The sequence below is a fragment of the Lissotriton vulgaris genome, chromosome 6, assembly GCF_964263255.1.
Source record: "Lissotriton vulgaris chromosome 6, aLisVul1.2, whole genome shotgun sequence".
Lineage (NCBI taxonomy): Eukaryota > Metazoa > Chordata > Amphibia > Caudata > Salamandridae > Lissotriton > Lissotriton vulgaris.
The window spans coordinates 452,799,469-452,823,149 of record NC_141694.1 but is presented as its reverse complement, the minus strand read 5'-3'; positions in this window follow the sequence as shown (position 1 = coordinate 452,823,149).

Below are 23,681 nucleotides of genomic sequence, written 5' to 3'. Positions count from 1 at the left end.
ACCCTCAGACTCCCCCTACTAAAAGAAAGCGGCATGCAAGTTCTCCCTCAGCCGCTAGCAAAACCCCGAAATCATCCAGGGCATGCTCATCTCCAGATTCTCCCCTATCTATCTTACCAACTGACCCATTAGCCCTGATTGAACTTATTGTCAAATCTTTATTTTCCCCACTGATTAAAAGAATTATGGTAATAGGGGAAAAAGTAACATCTATAGAAGAGACAATGAAGGCAAACGCAATCCTTTTAGAAAGTCTGATAGGAGCCAATAAGGTAGAACCCCCAGACGCTGCCGTTCTCCCAAAAACTTTGACACATAGCACTACCCCCCCCCAAACTAGCCATCTGTCCCAAAAAAAAACGAAAAAGTCACTAATATCCAATACTCGGCAGACATCACCAAAAATGGCAATACCACAGAGCACTGATAACAGAGTAGGGTCGACCAATGATCCAACGCCCTTAGTGGGGACTCTTTCCAACAATGGCTATAGGCAAAGAAAGATCAATCAAATTGATCTACCGCCGGAGGCCGCTCCATTTTTATGCATTCTTTCAGGTGTGCCCGAATTAAGTAATGGTAAGATCGAGGGACAAGCAGAATTGGCAAACAAGGTATCTTTCTGGCTAACGAAGAACAGGCCCCTCCCACCAAACATCGTCGGAAAAATTTTGAACGTCAGAAGGGTGAAATGGTTGGGTCTTCTAACTAAAGATATAGCGGGGGATCTTATCCTTGTAAATTTTAGGGATCCCCGTGTCGTCCCTTATCTGCAAGGCTGGCAGCCTCAAAGGGGTGACGGCCAAATAGTAATAAGGGAATTGAGAGACTTTTACCCCAGAACCGCATACATGCCCCCAGAAAGATTAAAAACAGAAAAGAATCACTGTAGGGGCAATAAAGGCCATACACTCAGCAATTATAATTTACCCACTCGCAATCGTTTCTCTGTACTTTCTGATACAGATTGGTTGTATTGACCTGACAAACTGATCCCTGAATGGTCTGATAATAAAATCCTGAAGCCTGGGGTTGTCTATCACCATTGTTAGTGCTACACCAGGAGAACTGCAGGGGAGGCGGCATTAAGTGTGGGAAAGCTGCTATGATTAGACTGTTTACATCTAGATTGAGCAAGGGTTGTATCCCCCTTTTGAAACAAATGAAATTCCTTGCTATTGCACTTTGCACTTTCGCATATTTTAAAAACCCTTCTGTAATACAGTGGTGAATCTATTGTATGTATTAACTCATCTATTCTTTGGTATGGTATCTCTTTTTATCATGTATTGATATGAATGTATTTTAAAAATTGCATTGTGCTTTTATGGTTGCTTTGTTTCAACCCAATAAAGCTTTTTGACATACTAAAGAAGTAAGTGTTGATGATTTGAATAATTGAACCTTCTCTCCTACGGGTAACAGTGGCTGTACTGTAATTTGAAGTAGTTCAAATGCAGTTAATTTAGACAAAGACTTAAAAGTTACCTGAGTCTGTGGTTGTTCACTTTAAGGTATAAAAGTTAGAAGTAAGTGCATTTTCACCATCAACTATTTCAACTAATGGTCAATCGACCAGAGGAAAGAACTGTTTGATCAGTGAAAGATTGGTTAAGAGTAAGAAATAATCAATTAGGAAGTGTTGAAAATCATAAACTCCAGCGGTTTACTTAATTGTAAGCATGTTTATGGGCCCAGGTGAGTATATGGTATTGGAGTATCTGTTGTTGGTATGCTGCTGGATCATATTTCCACAGCGGTGGAAAAAGAGGGTGTAGCCTCTGACAAACTCTCAGTAATCCAGCTGTGTGGCTGTTACTGGAGGTGGCAGGAGTCCCCCAAGGACCCCCAAGCGCCAATGGGACTTCTTTCCCCAATTAGTAGTGCACCAGGAGGTGCGTTTGCAGAGTGGTGGAGAAATGAAGTGTGGCTACCATACATATATCAGCAAACCCACTGTGTTGTACTTACTGGAGTGAACAGGAGGGGTAGTTGCCCCCCAAGGACATGGTTGGGCAGACACTAGCCTTATTTTTATCTCAAATACGCCCAACACAGAGGGATTGCTAAGTGGCCCTCACAGGCCATGTCACTTTTCTCCACCACTCTGCCAATGCTGGTGGTGGTGGACTACTGGTTGGGGGATGAAGTCCACTTAACTCCTGAGGGACCTTGGAGGCCATGAAGTCCTCCTGGTACATCCTGTGAGTCGAACACAGTGGGATTCCTGAGAGCTGATCGGAGTCCCAGCCCCCTTTCTCCACCACTCTGCAAACACGACTGCTAATTAAAAAAAAACATGGAAATTCACTGAAAAAAACAAAGGTTACAGGTACATTATAGATAGGAAGGAAAACCTTAGGAATTCATTGAAAAAAACAAATGTTACAGAGAAGTTATAGTTAGCAAATAGAATTTTCAAAAAACTTAAAAAATTCACTGAAAAAACGAAGGTTACAGAGAGATTATAGTTAGGGTCAAATTTCACTCATACAAAACCAGGGAAATTCAACAATTATGGATAGCTGAGCTAACTATAACTTGTGCCCCACAACAGACAAAGATGATATACATACATACATACATAGATATATATATTGACTGAAAAAACAATAGGTTTCACACCAGTTATAGTTAGGTGGAAATTTTACTCGCATAAAACCATTGAAATTCCCACTTTATAGTTAGTTGGACTCACTATAACTTGCACGTGCAATGCACTGCTGATGACGTCACATATTACATCACTCATGGCATGGTCAGTGACATCACTCATGACATCACTGATGACACCATCCAGTGAATGTGTGTCTTTCTGAAAAATAAATATGTTTTATATATGTATATGTAAAGGTCGATAGAAGAATAAATGTTTAAATAAGTGTCTTAATGGATGTTTTTTTTTTAATTGATTGGTTAACTGACTTATTAAGTGTATCTTAGTGAATACATATATTAGCAAGTATTGTTTAAATAATTAAATGTTTGTATCAGTGTTTCACTTTGTGTACAAGTGGCTGCATGGGTTGGTGAGTAGCTACATGTGTGTGTATATGGGTTATTAGATGTTTTATTAGTATCAGCATGAGTGTCTGTATGGTTTGGTGGGGGTGTTACTTATCACATAGATGCATCAATGACTGACTCACTGTTTGTATGTGTTTTGAAGACAGCATATGTGCAGGACTGTATGGGTGGATGAGTGTGTATATGTGTGTGTTAGTGAGTGAATGACTGTCTCACTAGTATCTTTATTATTAACTACATATGTTTTAATCTAGTATATGTGAGTATTGATGTATATAAGTGAGTATATGTGAGAGTGAGAGATTGAAAGAGTTCTTGTTTAAATAAGTATGTGTTTCTATAAGTGATTGTTTAAGAGAGTAAGTATGTGTAAGTTTCCTTAGAAGTAAGGTGGTTGTGTGTGTATAGCTGTATATGTAAATAAATGGATTTTCAATAGTTTATTTGCATGTGTGATTATGTGTGTGAGTAACTTTTGGATGACTGTCGGTGTGTAACAGGATGTATAGGTGTTTCACTACATATGATGAGTGAATATATGTATGAGGGACTATATAGAACTGTTGGTGAATGAGTGGATGTGTATATAGATGGTGGTATTACTGAATTGGTTGTTGTAACTGGTATGGGTATCTCTATTCTTTTGAAAATTTTAGTTTCTATTTTTGAATATGTGTTTCAAGGGTTACATTATACTGAAAGGAGGTCTGTCACTCTGTCACAAGGATGGTGTCATCAGTGATGTAATGAGTGATGTCACTGACCATGTCATGAGTGATGTAATATGTGACGTCATCAGCAGTGTATTGCAGGCGCGCAAGTTATAGTGAGTCCAACTAACTATAACATGGGAATTTCAATGGTTTTATGTCAGTAAAATTTCCAGCTAACTATAACTGGTGTCAAACCTATGGTTTTTTCAGTGAATTTAATAGGTTTTTTAAATGCTAATTCCTAACTATAACTGTTGTGAAACCTATGGTTTTTTCAGTGAATTTCATAGGTTATTTAAATGCTAATTCCTAACTATTTAAGGCCTGAAACCTATGTTTTTTCAGTGAATTTCAAATTTTTTTTAATGCTAATTCCTAACTATATAAGACCTGAAAGCCCACCAGGAATCTCCATTATGCGCCAGGGGACTGCATTGCAGAGAGGTGTAATGAAGCCACGCCCCTTTTTACACCTCTCTGCAAAGCAGCCCCCGTGCATGTTTGAAGAGGGGGAAAAATTCCCCTTGCATACTGAGGGGCCCCTTGGGGCCAACTAGCCATCATGGAACCTCCAGTATGTGCCAGGGGGCTGCATTGCAGAGGTGTAATGAGGCTATGCCCCTCGTTACACCTCTCTGCAACGCAGACCCCTACCGCGTTTGCAGACTGGGAACTAATTCCCCTTGCATCCTGGGGGTCCCTGGGGGCCAACTAGCCCACCAGGAGCCTCCAGTATGTGCCAGGGGGCTGCATTGCAGAGAGGTGTAATAAGGCCACACCCTTTTTTACACCTCTTTGCAACGCAGCCCCGTGCATGTTTGAAGAGGGGGAACTAATTCCCCTTGCATACTAGGGGTCCCTGGGGGCCAACTAGCCCACCTGGAACCTCCAGTATGCGCCAGGGGGCTGCATTGCACAGAGGTGTAATGAGGCTATGCCCCTTTTTACACCTCTCTGCAACGCAGGCCACTGGCGCGTTTGCAGAGGGGGGACTAATTCCCCTTGCCTACTGGGGGTCCCTGGGTCATATCTGCCCAAACACCGATATTCCGAACGATTGAAAATGACTTTTCTTGAGAAACATTTGGATTTGGATTATCATGTCCTATAGTTTGGAATTTTTGAAAGACTGACTTTGAGGATGCTATAAATTACTCAGGTCTGACTGAATTGTGTGGGTAAAATTGACACCTAGTCACTTTGAATAAGAATGCACTTATGTCTCGTCTAACATTTGGTAGAAATATAACTTGAAGGAAATAAGAACGCCGTGAAGAAGTTCTGTTGTACAGAACGAAACGTTTCGGCTGGCTGTGGTACATAAACTTAAGGAAAATAAAAGCATTTGAATAACACCAAGATTCAGCGCTTCAATAAGGACTCTAAGTGATATGATTTGATTGGACTTATTGTGCAAGTGGTGCTGTGCCAAACTTGGGAATATTCTCCACTACTCTGTACTGCTTACTCTCTCCTACTCCACTACTCTCAAATACTCACTCTATACTACTCATTCTCTTCTACTCTACTACTCTCTACTCCTCTCTCTCTACTACTCACTCCCTACTACTCACTATCTACTACTCACTCTCTACTACTTTCAACTACTCACTCTCTACTTCTCACTCTCTGCTACTCTCTACTACTCACTCTCTACTACTCTCTCTCTACTACTCACTCTCTACTACTCATTCTACTACTCACTCTCTACTACTCTCTACTACACACTCCCTACTACTCTCTCTCTACTACTCACTCTACTACGCACTCTCTACTACTCTCTACTATTCGCTCTCTCTGCTACTAACTCTCTACTATTCTCTACTACTCACTCTCTACTACTCTCTACTACTCACTCTTTACTACTCTCTACTACTCACTCTCTACTGCTCTCTACTACTCACTCTACTACTTACTCTCTACTACTCTCTACTACTTACTCTCTACTACTCACTCTCTACTACTCTCTACTACTCATTCTACTATTCACTCTACTACTCTCTACTACTCACTCTCTGCTACTCTCTCTACTGCTCTCTACTACTCTCTACTACTCACTCTCTACTCTCTATTACTCACTCTCTACTCTCTACCTCTCTACCTCTCTCTACTTCTCTCTCTACTAGTCTCTACCTCTCTACCGCTACCTCTCTACCTCTACCTCTCTACCTCTACACCTCTACCTCTCTACCTCTCTCTACACGCACACATATACATATATATATGCATATATATGCATATGCATTTATATATATGTATGTGTATGTATATATATATATATATATTTGTGCAGGTTCCATATCCAAAATAACAAAAACCACAGTCCTCGTGGAGAATGAAGATACGGACACGGTCCTCAGGTTTGTGCAAAGGTTTATTTTCGGTGTTTAGGCGTCACAACGCGTTTCGGTCCCTCCTTGGACCTTGATCACATGACACAGTGTAATCAATCACATGGGTTTAAATGCTGGTTAGAATTGATGACATCAGCATAGTACCATAGACATAGAAAAGTTTTTTCAAGGAATAGTGACTTTAAAAACATCGCAGTTAAAGTACATTATGTCAATATCAGAGGTACATAAACAACCCAAGTTTAAAAAGAGAATATAAAGTGCAATGGTGAAATAGAGCAAGGACAAAAATCTTTGAATCGTCCTGACTGAAAAGTGCTTGTGCGAGTGCAAAAGTGGACAGGTTTTAAAATATCTAGGATGCGCTGCGATGTTAAGCAGGAGTTTACACAATTTTGAGCCCAAAATTGGTTGCATGTAACATGCATTATTAATCACATGAGTAATGGTGTAAATACCAGATTGTGATAGTTTCAAGCGTGCAAAGCACAAGTGTATCAGATTTAAAACTATCGGTATAAATACCTTACCATGCTAGAAAATGCACTATGTTACAGAACTTAAAGTTATTCAAATTATACAGGAGAAAGTTGTGTCTAATTATAGACATATGGAGCCCCAATAAAACAAGTCAGAAGAGACATAATTGACAGTTTCAATTTCATGGCTGGAACTGCAGAACCCATCGATCTTGGTTCATAATATGCCCATATTGTGCCATTTGTATCCTAATGATAAAGAACCTCATGTTGTAAGTTATACTCATTATTTCATAGAGAAACTGCTCACAAATATCGGTTGCATATACAATTATATACACTGTTTATATGTTATGATGTATGCTGATTGTTTGAATAAATAGCTTAAAATGCAGGTATCAAAATTATATCCCAAATATCAAATCAGATTTAAATATTGATAAAATGTGAGTAATAAATAGGATAAAACAGCATACATTACTGTGCAGTCAAATTATATCATGGGTTATTGGATTACCACGGATACATAGACACAAAGAGCACTTGGATAGGGTTCCGGTGGTTTTCAGTGCAAGAAACAATAAAAATAGCCATAAAGATATTAGACCCGGAAGTATTCAGTTGAGATATATTTATAGGCATGTTGACAGATCCTCAGTCATATTAAGACCCGTGGGCTGTTTGGTATTCAATTCGAGGATATATCTCGTTTCTAATTGACGCAATTTTTCCTCGCGATTCCCACCCCTTCTGCTAGCTGGTACTGAGTCAATGACAAAGAAGCTGAGTTCCCGGCTGTTGGAATTATGCATGGTCTTAAAATGCCTGGCCACCGGGTATGTGTTATCTTGGTTGGTTATGGCCCTAAGGTGTTGTAAAATACGTTTGTGTACTGGGAGTTTAGTACTTCCCACGTACATAAGTTTGCAAGGGCAAGATAACACATATACTGCAAACTCTGTTTTGCAGGTCAACAGTTGTTTTATTTTGTGTTTTTGGTGATCAAATGGCGAGGTATAAAATCTCATGTTGGTGCCTTGTTTACATGCCTTGCATACTTTATATATACATACATATATAAACATATATAATCTGTATATCTATATAAATACAAATATAAATGCATGCATACATATACATATATGCATACAGATGCATGTTATTTACATGAAAGTTTAAAAAACACTAATAAAAGCAAAGCTAAAAAGCCACCTCATTACAAACAGAATGGCTTTAACTTAAACGAGGGCGAGATCTACTGCATTTTCAATGCTTGTTTACTTTGGTTCCATCAAGAAGGCATTCAGATGTGTCACACATTTGCCATCAATTCTGAATGTTAGCACTCTAGTTTCTCATTAGATCACTGTAGTAAAGCTACTGCTCACCAGGGAAGACTGCTGCTGGTATTCAAAGTGCATGTTTCAGTCTGCATGTTAGAATTTTTTTAATGAAATAGAAGAGGATTTGAGAAGTCACTCAAAATGATCCCTAATTTTTCTTTCTGAAGCACTAATCATACTTTCTATGGCAAAATGAACCCCCTCATTTTGTTCCTTTTTAAAAATAAATGTTTTCAGACTTACCACTTCATTCCAATCAAGATGGCTTCTGGTGCGCCATACTTTTGTCATAAGTAAGACTGTTAGCACTCTAGTTGTTCTTTAGAACACTCTGGGACATTCTGTCATTGGGCTATACTTGGGCTACATCTGGGTGATATTTGGGCTACATTTAGGCTCTTTTGTCTCTGGTGGCCATCTTGGGAGACTGTATGTCAGAATGTTTTTATGAAATTGAAGAGGATTTGAGAAGTCACTCAAAATGTGCCCTAATTTTTCTTTCTGCAGCACTAATCATACTTTCTATGGCAAAATATACCCCCTCATGTTGTTCCTTTTTAAATTAAATGTTTTAAGAGTTACCACTTTATTCCAATCAAGATGGCTTGAGGTGTGCCATACCTTTGTAATAAGTAGGACTGTTAGCGCTCTAGTTGTTCTTTAGAACACTCTGGACATTCTGTCATTGGGCTATACTTGGGCTACATCTGGGTAATATTTGGGCTACATCTGGGCTCTTTTGTCTCTGGTGGCCATCTTGGGAGACTGCATGTCAGAATTTTTTAACGAAATAGAAGAGGATTTGAGAAGTCACTCAAAATGTGCCCTAATTTTTCTTTCTGCAGCACTAATATTACTTTCTATGGCATAATATACCCCCTCATTTTGTTCCTTTTTAAATTAAATGTTTTAAGAGTTACCACTGTATTCCCATCACAATGGCTTCAGGTGTGCTATACCTTTGTATTAAGTAGGACTGTTAGCGCTCTAGTTGTTCTTTAGAACACTCTAGGAGGCAGCAGTAGAACACAAAGGAATCAACTGACAGTCTCTGTCCTTGTTGGATGTACATGTTTTACTGAGAATGTCAGACTTCATTCTCACATGACTGAGAAAGAAAATGTGAATTTACAGAAAATATGCTTTCAGTTTAGCTTATAGATCCCTTCCAAACCACTGTGGGAAAATCATGAGATATTAGTTTTCTTTCAAACATGATTCATGATATCACAGCAGAAGGCTTTTTCACATGGTAAAATCACCTTAGAACACACCTCAATTCCTAAAATGAGTATGGTACCATCAACAAATGATTTATAATGTAACTAAAGTCCCAAAACCCTTTATTAACTACAATGCTTTTTAATGAGGTGCTATCATGTATATTGGTCCAAAGATGGCTGCCAACACTTCTTGGATGAAGTGCTGACAGACAATCAGATCAGATGTGTGGTTAGGCTCCGCCCAGATGTATATATTTTTTTGAACCTAAATTACTCCAAATCCACCAGAGCACATATCTTGAGACATAGCAAAGGCACATCGGGCTACCAGTCCCTACAATTTTGCCAAGTTTTGTGGAAATCCATTCTGCCGTTCGGGCTAAAAGTTAGTCCAACCGCCCTATGGAAATTAACATGGGGAAAACACGTTTTGGGACCCCCCTTTTATCTCGCCCCCCGCTTGACGAATCTCCCCCAAACTTTAAGGGAAGGAGCGGAGCGCAGCGAGGCAAATTTAAGGAAAATTACAGGCAGATTCCTCAACCGGCGCCAAAGTAATCCCAATAGAATGTTGCGGATTTCCTATAGAAAACAATCCTAACTATAACTACCTACTGGCGACCGCCAGTAGGTAATATGTATGTATGTATGTATATCATCTTTGTCTGTTGTCAGAAGAACAGAGCTGCAAGGAGGTGTTTCATATGTAGTGGCTCCAAAATGTGTGTAATTGCTTTTGCATCACATAAAATGAAGGCTAAATTATGCAAAACACAAATCCATAATTTAGTGATATGTTTTAATTAAAAATGTGTCCTCATGTTCAGTTTTGATGGCAAAATGCATTTTGCTATAAAATTATAGTGCAATATACAAAAGCACTGTGAACAACAATTGCTCACATTCTGTTGTTCCTGTGTATTTGTAGTAACATTTTTACAGAAAAATTTAACTGTGAATGGTGCATAATTACACAAACTGCCAAAATGGTGTAATTTCAGGAATTTTTCATAACAAACATAAAGTGGAATTCCAAAAATGACTTGAATTATGCCATCATAATTTATATTTCACCCGGCTTAGCTAGATACCCAAGATTTACTTGTTATCTGGTATAATCGAATATTAATACGTTGAAAACTTGGTGAGGGATTTATGTACTGGGAAGTTAAAAGAAATAATGTAAAGTTACTAGAAAAAGCAAATTCAATAAACGGCTATACCAAAGGGCGATGGGAGCAGGAAACAATGTATCTACCAGTGTTGCCTTTGATCGGCTTACTCTGTACTGTTTTGTAAAAACTTCTTCTAATAAAATCTTTTGAAATAAAAAAAAAATAATTGACATTAGAAATAAACGAGGGTAGGAAGTGAAAAATAATTTTATAAGCCTTGGAAACACAATCCTCATGATTATATATGGAGCAAAAAAGAATAAAGACTGATAGGCATCGATTTTCAAAATGCTTTAAAACATTGGACAGCACTTAAATAACATCACCACAATTCAACAGAAATAGAAACTGAAAACAGGGAAGCCTACATTCAGTTCACCATGTACAACATTACAGAATGCAGAAGTGAGGAGACAGGAAAGGAACAAAGCATTTAGTGTTCCACATGGCATCTTCATGTGCAAGACTCCACTACACTAATTGGAACTACTGTACTCCACTTGAGGAAATCAGAGAGAATCAGATCCAATCTAAAGTGACTCCAAACTTTCCACCCTAGCAAGTTTTTCCCCAGATTTTCCATAGGCTGTGGAGAGTTCAGGAGATATTTGAATGGCATTGATGTGTTCATACAGGGGAGGATGGACTACTCTATGTGTTGCCCATGGTGTATTTAGTACTCCTAAGTGGATTAATATATGAATCTGAATGTTATAGTTCAATTTATCATATTGTTGAAACTTTTTCATAACCTCTTAATCCAAGAATCTACCGAGACATGGTAGATTGTCCCATAAATAATCCAAATCAATGGGACTAACAATGATTTTCCAAGAGTTGTGATGTTTACAGGTATTAAGGGCAAAGGAGAGCTCCATTTTCTAAATAAGCATTCGTCACAAGTGTAATTTTAACTTTGAGGATAGAAAAATATGTCTAATGCATGAGCCTTTGTAAGGTGCCAGAGAGAAGCTGACCAATTGGGTTATCCATTAAAGATTGATGAAAAAGGAGCTGTAGTAAACTGGTAGGGGTCCCGGCCTATCAAAGTCATGGTTCCAGGCACCATTCCTGGAATTCGATATACGTTATAAAATTTATAACAAAGCATGGTTTCCCATGTCATTTAGATTCAAGGGAACTAACAGATTTCCAGTAGTGGAACTTCAACTGGCTCGGCAGTCAGAAATCTTTGAACAACGGCCCGCTCAGAACAGCGCTTCCAGAACTGTGACCCAGGAGACCTATCGTATGAAGAGCAGGCCTTCCCACACACATTTTCCTACGTGGGATGACTCTTCTTTACATCCTTGCACAGCAAGGTCATTTATTTTCCTTGCTTTGAAACATCTAGCTTGGAGGCATAACAAGACCGGGATCGCTGCCGTGAGGGGAACGGCTTCTACCTCCTGCTTGCAGCCAAAACGCCATGAGGGGCATGGCTCCACAGGTTGTCACACGCTGTGAAGGGAACGGCTGTACTTCACCTCCCAGCTACCCTGACGCAACCGTGACACGGCATTCGCGCCCAGAGTTGTCATTTAAGCTCCGCCCACCTCCCGCAGCATGGGACATGCACAGGTGGGCCCGTCTGTGCCCGTCAGAGCCCATTGGACACTGGGCTGGGCCACCCCTCTTTCGCTGGTGTTCGGCAAAACTTTTGAAGTGAGAGCGCATTTATTGGCTGTGACGTAATCATGGGAAAGTCAGGGGGCAGCCACCACCGTGGTCTGTCGCTACAAGCATTGATAGCATGCTGGAAAGGGCTGTTAGTATTGTGTCCAACAAGATCTAATTGACTGAGAGGCGTTTCTCCCTCGGCATGGGGGCACTCCCTCCTCCGAGTAGCTTGATTGGTACAAATTTGAATGTTACTTTATCCAATGGCACTAACATTAATTCTGAGGCTTCCCTCAATGCTCCCAGCAATGGTGTTATAATTGAAGTTCCCTCGCTAAACTCAATCCCTCCGGAACCCCCGGTGGCGCCTGAGGCTAGCATTGGAGCGAAACGCAAAAGAAAGCCTGCTAAACTCATTAGCATCAAGAGGAAGCAACCTAATCGTCCTAGTACATCTCATACTGCCTTGAGTTCATGGATACGTGCTTCTCCAACCCCCAAGACTGTTGCTGCTTCTGTGCACACTCAAACTTTGTCATTCTATTAGACTGAAACCGGCCTGTTTTCCTCTGAGAGTTGCAGTTACAGAGAAGTCACCATCAATCGCATAGTGGATACTGTCTTTGATTGTGTAAAAAATCTACTTGACAGCCACTTTGCTACTTTGAGGGAACGACTGGCCAAGCCTGAGTCACTGGGTACGAACTCAAGCACCCAGGATAATTCTACCGAGCTTCCTGTACCTAGGAGGACAGCCTTAAATGTGCCATTTAACAATGTGCACAATTCTAATCCTAACACTCTGTCCTGTGTACCCAAACCTATTCCATCTATCGATTCTTGTGGTGTTTGTAACAAAGTTAAGGAGTGTTTCATGCTTGAGTTTAGTAGCACAGAAAATAGCACCTTTAACAATGATGGTGTAGAAAGTGTATTTGTTAAAAACGTGCCCCAGCTTATTTCCTCTTCCAGAGCAGTGTTATCACAGGAGGTAGTATGTTATGTGAGGGTGGTCCTGACACTACATGCATGTTAAGCCCTAACAGGAGTAGGGAGGTGTTACATTTACCCCCGCCAGCCTGCCGCCCCCGCCGTCTTACTATACAATAGATTCTTGCCTCTGTCTGGTTTGGATAGTCAAGATTGACTGTCTCCCCCACTAGCACCATTAGTATCTCCTGGTTCAGCTCCCTTAACAACTGTGTCCCCACCTTGTGAACTTGATACTCCAAGTGTGCTCGATGCTGATCCCAGCTTGAAAATATTAGGCTGAAATGTTGCGGGTCTGGCTTCCAAAATGAACTTACCTGACTGGTTGGAGCTAGTCCAAAAATAGGATATTTTAATGTTTCAGGAGACATTGGCCATATGGGAGTTATTCCTGGAGGGGTTTGAATGTTTTAATACTGTCGTCCCTATCCCAAATTCTGGTTGACTGGCAGGAGGTCTTTCAATTTGGATTAACATCACAGCAGGTGGTAGTTCAAGGGTCCTTTACACGAAAAACGATAAATTCCAGGCAATAATTTATAAACCGGGGGTTTCAGTCTGTTTAATTCGTTTTTATAATAATGATTTTCAGATTGTCCCAAATAGGAATTTTACCAATTTGTTTACATTTATTTCACTTCTTTAGAATTCTAAAAGTGTCACTAGCTCTATAGGAATTTGTCTAGGGGGTGTCTTCAATGTTAAGATACTCAGCGGAATTTATTCTGCTATTTACCCTAACAGTAGGCTCTATTATTTAATAGGAGGGCCCAACTATTACATTATATAAGCACTAATAATCTTTTGGACGTGATGCAGCTTGCTACAGTATCTAAAAGAGCTAACCATATAGAACCTACGTACAGAGGCAGGGGTTTGGCCTCCACCGTTGATTTTATTCATATCTCTTCCGTGTTAGAAAAATGTGTGCTACAAGCTGAGGTTGTTCATATTGTCCATGCGGATCATAACCCCATTAACCTAACTTTGAGTCTTGCCCCCAGGCTGATCTATAGCAAAGATTGTGGTGCAAGGGATTTGTCCCTCTCCACTGACAACCTTGGACTGGTCTGGTGTGGTATAGATAATGAAGTCTTATTTGGTAAGATGGTAAGAACATATCCGGAATTAATTAACAGCGGCAGTCGCTGCTTTTACGCAGCTATGTGTGGGCATTAAAACCTTGTTATCTAGGCCCATCAAGGAAACATATCCTGGCCCTAGTTGGTTTAATACTGAGTGTTCCGCAGCCAACAAAGCTCTTCGAACGGCACTTGTTAAAAAACCTAGTGATAGAACCCTTATTAAAACACTCAGACAATGCTATAAAGTAGCTTTTTTTCGATCAGAAAGGAGGAAATAGGGAGTATTGGAACAATCTCGCCCGCGTGTTTACAAAAAAAAATGGGAAGGATTTTTGCTTGGCCATTAAAGATATGGGGACTTTAGGACACTCTCTGACTCCAATCAGCTGTAATATTACCACCGAGACATGGGAAGCGCATTTTTCTAAGATTTATTCAGCACCAGACTCAACTATAGCCCCCTATGAGTATGCAGTTACCACTAGGGTTTAGATTCATTGTCAGAAGTAGAGGAGGCTATGAAACAGAGTCTGGGCTGCAAAGCCCCAGGCTCTGACGGTTTGCCCATCTACCTTCTTAAAAACCAACCAGATTTTTGGGTGCCCTTACTACTGAATGTTTTTCATCATTTCACAGTTTCCACCATACCTAAGACATGGTCCACCAGTATTATTTTGCCGATTTATAAAAAGGGTGATCGCTCCAATCCAAGCTGTTATAGGCCGATCTCCCTGATCGACAATACGCTGAAAATCTTGGGGAGGGTCCTGTACAATAAGATTAGGTCGTGGGACCAGGAGGACCAGATTCTGCATCCTTGTCAGTTGGAGTTTAGAAGCAAATTATCACCGTTTAGCAGTGCCTCAACCTCAATCTGATAATTGGTAAATACACGTTAATTAAAAAAATCATCTATATACTTTCATGGATCTTACCTCGTCCTTTGACTTTGTCAACAGGTCACAGCTTTGGACTATCCTTTTAAATTATGTCTTGGACAAGTCCCTTGTGTAATTTTTAGCTTATTTACATAAAGACCTGCACGTCCAGGTGCGTATTAGTAGGGGTGGTGATGTATCAAAAGATATTAAGGTCGGTAGATGGGTCAGGCAGGGTTGTGTCCTGGCTCCTCTTCTTTTTATCCTTTACATTAACGATCTGAATAAGACGTTGGTAACACTCACCCATGATGTCCCTAGCATTAATGGCAACAAACTCTCCTCCCTACTGTATGCTGACGATGCTGTCCTAATGGGGTGCACCCCAAAGGTTCTACGCATTTTGGTACAGTGCTTTGTTGATTTCATGGCAAGTTTGGACCTATGCACCAATTTAAAAAAATCCTTTTTAATGGCTTGTGGGACGAAGAAGTATTTTAACATGTCAATTGTTTTAGACTCAGACTGTTTACAAAGCACTTGCACTTTCCCCTATTTAGGGTTGGTATTTGCTTCTAACGGACTGTGGGCTGACCATGTGGCGTATAGTAGAAGAAAGATTTCCAACTCCACTAATATAATACCTGGCTTGCCCCAGTCTAGGAATTCGGAGGTTGTATCAGCCATCGTTCAGATCTTTAAACTTCAATGCATTCCAACTGCCACCTATGGTGCAGAAGTCTGGGGCTTTACTAATTGTGGTAGCATCCAGAGGGAAGAGAACAGATTTTGCTGTAAAATCTAGGGAGCTCCTATCTCCTCTTCACAGTACGCATGCCACAGTGAACTTAATTCGCCATATATTGAAGATTACATCACGGCTCGTCCCGCTCTATTTTGGCTCACAGTCAGGAAAAATCCTGCGGCCCAACTTACCAGGGAGATTATATCAGACTGCCTAAAATGTGACAGGGGTATGGAAATACCTTGGCCAGCCGCTGTTTGTAAAAGCCTAACTAGTGTGAACTATGAGTATTTATTTTTAAATCCCACTGATTTTGGCAGTATAAATAAGAAAACCCTTAAGACGGCTTTATCCTCATTATATAGAAAAGCTAGACATGACAATGAGATCCAGAAAACATCTGTTGCTAGATACATGCTTATTGAGAACTCTTCCCACGCTCTATCTAGCTATCTCCCAAAACCCATTGGTTGCTGGTAAAGGGGTTTGCTTTTTCGGCTGAGGATCGATACAATTACATTTTTGCTTTGTTTTTCCTGTGGTGAACAACTCCATCCTTAATCTTTTGCCATGCCCCTGTAATACCCAATTTAAGCAATCTATGCTGCATTTTTAGGTTTTTTTGTAGTTAATACTTAAAATATACCAAAAGGTTTTTAATACCATATATCAGGGCCATATCTACGATTGATTATAAGGTAGCCTATGGAAAGGTTATTGCCTTGGAAGATGAAGAGTTACCCTTTCGGGTCGTATCCTTTTTGAAAGTTGCAGTGCACACTTGTAACTCAATGTGTACTCCTTGAAGTCTGTTTACTTTTACTTTGGCTTTTTAATTGTATTTTAACTTTGATAAACAATCATTTTGATGAATTTTGTCTTGCACCTTTATCTTTTAATATGTATTGAATTATTGGAGGATCTATCTAAATTGGAAACTTTTTTAAAGCTGTTTTTCTATTGATTTTTGTTCCCTCTGTTACCGGATTGTTGTTATGTAACATGTCTTTATTTGACTGTACTTTTATGGAGATATTCTTGTATCCGAATAAAGATTTTTTTATTGAATTTGAATTGAAACATTCCCTGTGTAGAGCATTTGTTTTTTATTAAAACCTGGAGGTACAAGCAATATGTTTAAGTCCTGGCCTGCCTGTACTTTGCAACTGACCGCTATCACTGGGAAGCCTATGGGTAGCCATGCGCTTTACAAGTCCCCTATCAGTAAAATAAAATAAATACAAATAAATATAATGCTGACTGACATGTCAAGACATGGTGGATGATGTTGCATTATCTTTCTGTTACTGCTATACCGGCGGAACCACTTCAGCACAACAAATCATTCAAAGTGTTGATGAACGTAACATTTGGCAAGTGATTAGCCATTGCGTGGGTACGGGTTTCTCTTTACCTTCCTAGCTAGATGTTACTCAAATATCTTATCTTAAACTATCCCGTTTGCACTTAAGGACTATGATAGACATACTCAATTTATCCGGGTATTTGAATGTATTCCATAAGGACTGCAGTACAGCGATGAAGGAACTTGGGGGCGGCTTGGCGATTGAATACACATTTGATGTACTTTTTGTACCTCTTGCTTTGTCTATTTCAGCAGGGCGTCTTTTTCATCCATTAATCTGCACTCTAGGTAATCCAGGATGCATCTGCTCTATTTTGGCTCAGCAAGATCTCCATTGTTCTACTTGTTTATGAATGTAAGGCCTTCGTTTATGTTTCTTAGGAAAGGAGCAGGGGGCATATTACCAACGAGTAGCGATATTTATCGCTAACTAGGCTTTGCAACGATTTTTTTATTGTTAAGCATCGCCAGAAATTATCGCTAAGATAACTTGCTATTAGCAATATTTATCTCAGAAGTGATAAAAATCCTCACGCTAACTGCCAAATGAGAGATTATCGCTGGAAAACCAACGATAATCTTTTGAAGTTTGGTGTTAGCTTGATGATAGGGGCTCACAAACTTAGCCATGATATCCACCTTCCATAGGATATCATGGCTAAGTCAGGAAAATACCAGGTGTAAAAATCACAGGGTTAGCGACATCCTTGATAATAGGAGAAATGTCGCTTGACAACATTTCTCCAATTATTTTTCTCTGGAACGCCCCCTTTGCATCTCATTAGAGATGCAAGGGGAAGCGTAGAGAAAAAGGGTGCTAACATGCGAATTTGCGTGTTAGCACCCTGTCGCTAATAGGGAGATAATTTTATCTCCACTTTCTTGGCTTTTAAAGCCAAAAAAGCGGAGATAAATCCCTTGATAATATGCCCCCAGGTTCGTCCAAAGCATCGTACCGGTTTATCAATCCAAGCCCTAGCCACAACTCTCTTGTTTCAGGTAAATTTAAATCAAACCAGGCGCAGGCTTCTTTCCCTGTCCGCACTCTGAAACCATCAAATTCGTATCTGCAGGCACGAATTTTTTCATCACCTTGCTGCTGGACTCGGATAATTTTTCGTTTGCTTGGGTCAGTTGCCCCTAATGAGCACAGTCACAACAGTTTCTCCTGCACAGCACCCAGAAGAAAAAAGACAGTGTGACGATCAGAATAAGTGACACTCGCCACACTGTCATTGCTCAAGAGGACGTTTCAATAATGCACCCAATGTATTTTTGATTGCTGACACGTATTGTACGAGCTCATGTTAATATGTTCATTAAAGCAATATTGCATGTTCCATCAGAGAGTAGCTGCCCCATATTATATCATTGCATTATAACAAAATGATTACTTAGAAATAAATATGTTTTACGACATTGCTTTCTCATTACAATTTACAATTTTCTGAAATAATAAGAGGCTGAAATCAATTTGCACAACCTTCTGTCATTTCTGCATGATTTCTCAGGGGACCGCGGTTAGCCTGGGAGAGCCAGTCTGCGGTTGGCATTGATATTCTCTGCTAGTTCTCGAACAGACATGGTAAAAGCGATTTTTTGTGACAAGTGACACAATGCATCTATAATACAGACGTCTTTCATTATTATAGACGTTGGTGAAGACAATCGACACATTTTGAATCGCGATTGTTTTCTACTCACGAGCCCATTTTGTGATTTTTGAGAAACACTTGTAGTAAGAATTAAGCCATATATTCTAGAATGACCATTCTTTTTAAGGCTTCTTCTTTGTCGTCCGGTTTATCGCAGCGAGACACGGTAAAACATTTCATACAGCAAAGGAAGTGTGGAAATGAGAGGAAAGAAGCAATTTTCCCTTTCCAAAAGTCTGCAAGGAGTGCCCTATTTTCTAACTTCAGTGCGCATCTTTCAGAATAAAACCATCTTGTTCGGAAAAGTCCCTGATATTGGCTTAAACGAGGCAACAACTCGGGAGGTTTGAAAGGAAAAAGAAAATGTTATGTGGTTGTTTTGAAAGTAAACATTGGCACGAAAAGGACCAAATCCATCACAAGTCCACTGCACTGACCAGAGACCAAAGTTTGTTACTTGATCAAAGATGAGAGTGGCCCTGATTATGAGAGACTCGAAAAAATCCCTGCTGTTTACTGCCCTCCCTCCAAGTTACAGGTCTGTTCAGTGAAGGGATATAATGGCATCTTCTGTATCTTTGCCCTGGAATCCCACCTGAAGTCTTCGCATGCTTGAAGCAGATGGCGTCCCCTGCTAGAATTCCAGTGAGCTGTGGTGTTTCCACTGAACTCATCATTTTTAAACGACTCAATATCCGGTTTTACTGGACTAATCCGAATTAATGGGCCACTCGTAATGAACGAAAGAACAAGAAAAAGACACTTGACGATTTTAGGAACTCCAAGGTTCCTGGCATTAAAACTTTGCAATTAAAACTATCCACATGACTGTAAAATTACTGAAATTCAATTTTTTCAGGGGTAGGAAAGGCAAAATAGTAAAGATGAGTGACGAAGAAGCAGTAAACACTAGAGGACCATATGGCTGATTGAAACGGGCATTAATGAATATGTGAAGTAGGACTCCTGTACTACTTCACATACTCTGAAACGCCTTTGGGCCACTTGCATCAATACTGGAAATAGCGATTACCTAATTGTAATTTTCTGCGAATCACAAAAAGGTAATCGCTATTCCTAATGTATGAAACTCATATGGCTGAGATACCCGCCACCCCCTCTCAACACAATCCCCAAGGATGGGAAACCGGAAACAGTTCTGAAGTTTTTGGAGACGGGAGGGAGTGACCCTCCCGGGCCGTATTTATTAAAATATGAAACAAAATTAAAACATTAAAATAAACAGTTTCATATTATGTACAATTTCATTACCACATTGCGATGTTTGGCTAACCTTAACATATCCTCTAGTACAAAGGTTCTCCTAGCCGAACTAACATCCTACCAAACATTTACTTAACTTTTGAAATTGTACATCCTAACGTTTAAGGGCCAACGGCTAGGTCGTAACCGGTGTCAAGATCCCTAACCCAGACATATCCCCCTCACTTGTGAGGGGCGGCACGGAGGCTTACCTCAAGTGCAACTACCAATTTCCCTTGACTTGACGGGGGCCCCAATAAAACTCGACGCCACTTAAAGGTCGTACGAGGACTCGTGTGAGGTATCTAGAAGGTAGCGTAAACCCCCCCCCAAACCCCACACAACTTACCACATCTGCCGTCGCAGACGTACTGGCCCCGGGAAATTCCCCAGGAGGGGGCTGTAACCCCTCCTACCCATGAAGGGGCCTTGACCGCCTTCCCTTTCCTTTCGGCGACCCATCCTTAGAAGGGACCGCCTCCCCGTTGAGGGGCCAATGGCCACCTCCCCCGAGCGCCCCCATCCGTAATGGGTGACGCCCACTCATAGGGATCTTCCAATTAGTGCTCACCGATCATGACCTTACCGCCACAGGTCCGGATAGTTGACCGGCTATCCGGACCCCCCACCACACTCCTACCTAAAGGTCATGTTTTAACGTCTTCAGCCAAGCTATGAAGTCTCCTATGAGTAACTCATTCCCCATCCGAGACAAATGAACACCATCCCTCAAGTACATACTGTCATCATTAATACATCCATGCGCGATAGAATGCAGTGCATTGGAACGGAACAACCTACTTACTTTGTTATTAATTTTTCTCACAGAGTGATTTAAAGCAGACACCGAAAAAGCCCCCCGCCACACTTTCCGTGGGATCATATGGGACCATGCAATCGTGCACCCTGGAACCCTCCTCGCTAACCAACTTACAGTGGAAAGCATCGCTTCCAGGAGAAGTCGTCTACCAGTGGTGACCAAATCATTGCCCCCAAGATGTACTATTACTACAGACGGCGGTGACCTCGTCCGCCCTAGCAAACCCTCGAAAAATGATTGGAACTGGTCAACACAGAGACCGCCCTTTCCGTAGAAGGACACCCTGTACCCGTATTCCCCAGCCACGTGCACCATGTCACCTGCCTTGAATACGTCCGCGGCACGCCTCACGTATGAGTGGCCCACGACCCACACCTCCTTTTTAACAGCCGGTGATGTCTGACTGCTGGCCCGGTGTTGGGTCGACTGCATAGTCCGCCCCGCCTCGTAGGCTTGCGTAACTGAAAACCAAACAAAAACAAGAAGCGTGAGTACATCATTACGGCTTCACAACATGTGCAAACGCACATACCTTTTATAACAATTGGAGGACCAACGCCCCACACGTTTAACTTGTTCCACATTCAGACCCCTGGCTGTAGCCTCTGTAGCAGCCCCTATCCGAAAGGAATGGGTCCCAAATTCACCCGGGTTCAAGCCCGCAGCTGTAATCGACATCGCAAGCACCCGCTGAAACTGAAACCTTGTCAGTGGGGTGGCGTCCGCGTGTCTCAACAAGGTCCCCCCCCATGATGCCACCCTTTGTGTCAAATAATCCTCTAAACACTTCACTGGGCACATGGACGACCCGGGAATCCTGCGTATAATTATGCATTCACCCATCCCACTCTGGTCGGTTTTGGACCTCACAAACGAGACAGTCATCGTCTCCCCTCTGATCTGAACGTGCTCTGCGCACAGTCCTCCCGTCACATCCTGCTTGTTCCTTGCCACTAATTCGCTTACCCGCATAGCCCCATGAAATGCCAGCGTAAAAGCGGCTCGGAATAACACTGTCTCAAACTGAGACGAACATGTTGTAGGGAGTCTGGATAATAACTGGGCCAATCTATCCAAACCTATCGGGCGCCTCTCATCTACTCTGCGACCCTCAAGGCGTTGCCACCCACGTAGCGCTTTTTGCACAACGAAAGACGCTGTCGGGTCCTGGATCCCATGAGCCCTAGCAACAAAGGAAATGGCAGCCCGATGCCTCTGGGCCGTGGCCACCGTTTTCCCTGCCAGATGTAATGACATCAGAAAGTTCACAACCCCTTCCTCCTGGCCCCAAAGCTCCTCTCTAGCAGTCCCCAAAAAGGCTAAATAGGACCGGAACGCCCCTTCATATGCCTTCCTCGTCCTGGGTGCTAAACTCTCTCCCACGAGGTTACGAAGTTCGGGGCACCGAGAGACCAAAGAGCTTCGGGAAAGGGTGCCGGCTCCGGGTCCGCTGTGGGCAGAAAACCCCAGAAGGCCTGCATACGAAAACGAGAAAGGGCATCAGCCGCCTGGTTCATTACCCCAGGGACATGTCTTGCTTTGAACAACACATTCAGTTGCATACACAGTAATACAATTTCCTTGAGCAGCCTCAAAACCCATTTGCATCGTGCTGCCTGACTATTGATACACTCAACCACGGTCATATTGTCAGACCAAAATACCACAGAGTGATCTCTGAACCCCTCGGGCCACGTTCTCAAGGCCACGAAAATGGGGAAAAGTTCCAGGAAAGCAATGTTACTTGTCAGTCCACTGTTGTGCCACCATGCCGGCCATTTTTGTGCAGACCATCGAGCACCGAAAATGGCACCAAAACCTACACTCACTGCCGAATCTGTCCACAGCCCCAGCTCCTCGGAGGACACGGCTGGTTTATTCCAGACGACTCGACCATTGAAATCCGCCAGAAATGCCAACCAAATGCGCATGTCCTGGCGGACCTCGGCCGAGAGCCTCGTGCGATGATGGCCCTCCTTCAATCCGACCATGGCTTGAGCGATCGAACGGGAAAAGGGGCGGGCCATAGGTATAACTCTCAGGGCAAAATTCAACTGGCCCACTAACTGCTGTAACTGATGCAGCTTAACCTTAGCTTCACTCAAACACATTTGCAGGGATGCCCTGAACTTTAACACTTTATCACTTGGTAAACGGAAACAACCTTCTCCGGAGTCTAACTCGATCCCCAGAAACTCGAGGCAAGTCGAAGGACCCACCGTCTTACCTGGTGCCAATGGCACGCCAAACTGATTCATTAAAACACAAAATGCAGCCAAAGCTTGCCCACAGTCCGGATCCCCGGCTGCCCCCAGGAACAAAAAATCATCGAGATAATGCATCACATGTTGAAAACCCGTCTTTTTTGTGAAGACCCATTGTAGAAAACTACTGAATTTCTCGAAATAGGCACAAGAAATTGAGCATCCCATCGGCATACATTTATCCATATAATACTGACCCTGAAACATGAAACCTAGTAGACGCTGATCGTCTGGATGTACCGGGAGCAACCGGAACGCTGACTCGATATCAGATTTTGCCATCAGCGCCCCGGGCCCCAGGCGATTCAAAATGGCCACGGCCTCATCGAAAGATGCGTACCGTACCGAACACATTTCCGGGTCTATCGCTTCGTTTACGGAAAGACCACGTGGGGCTGACAAATTATGTATCAGCCGAAACTCACCCGGGTCCTTCTTGGGGACCACTCCCAAAGGCGAACAGACAAAGTTAGCCACCGGCGGTACACTAAACGGACCGGCGACTCGACCTCGAGCAACCTCCTTCCGGATCTTTTCCTGTACCACGGTCGTATGCTGCAAGACCGATATCTGATTTTTGCATTTTTCCACACCCTGAAAGTCCCTCACTGGGATGCGGAAACCATATGAAAACCCGTTCCGCAACACCCCAGCGGAAGCACGATCCGGGTATTCACTGAG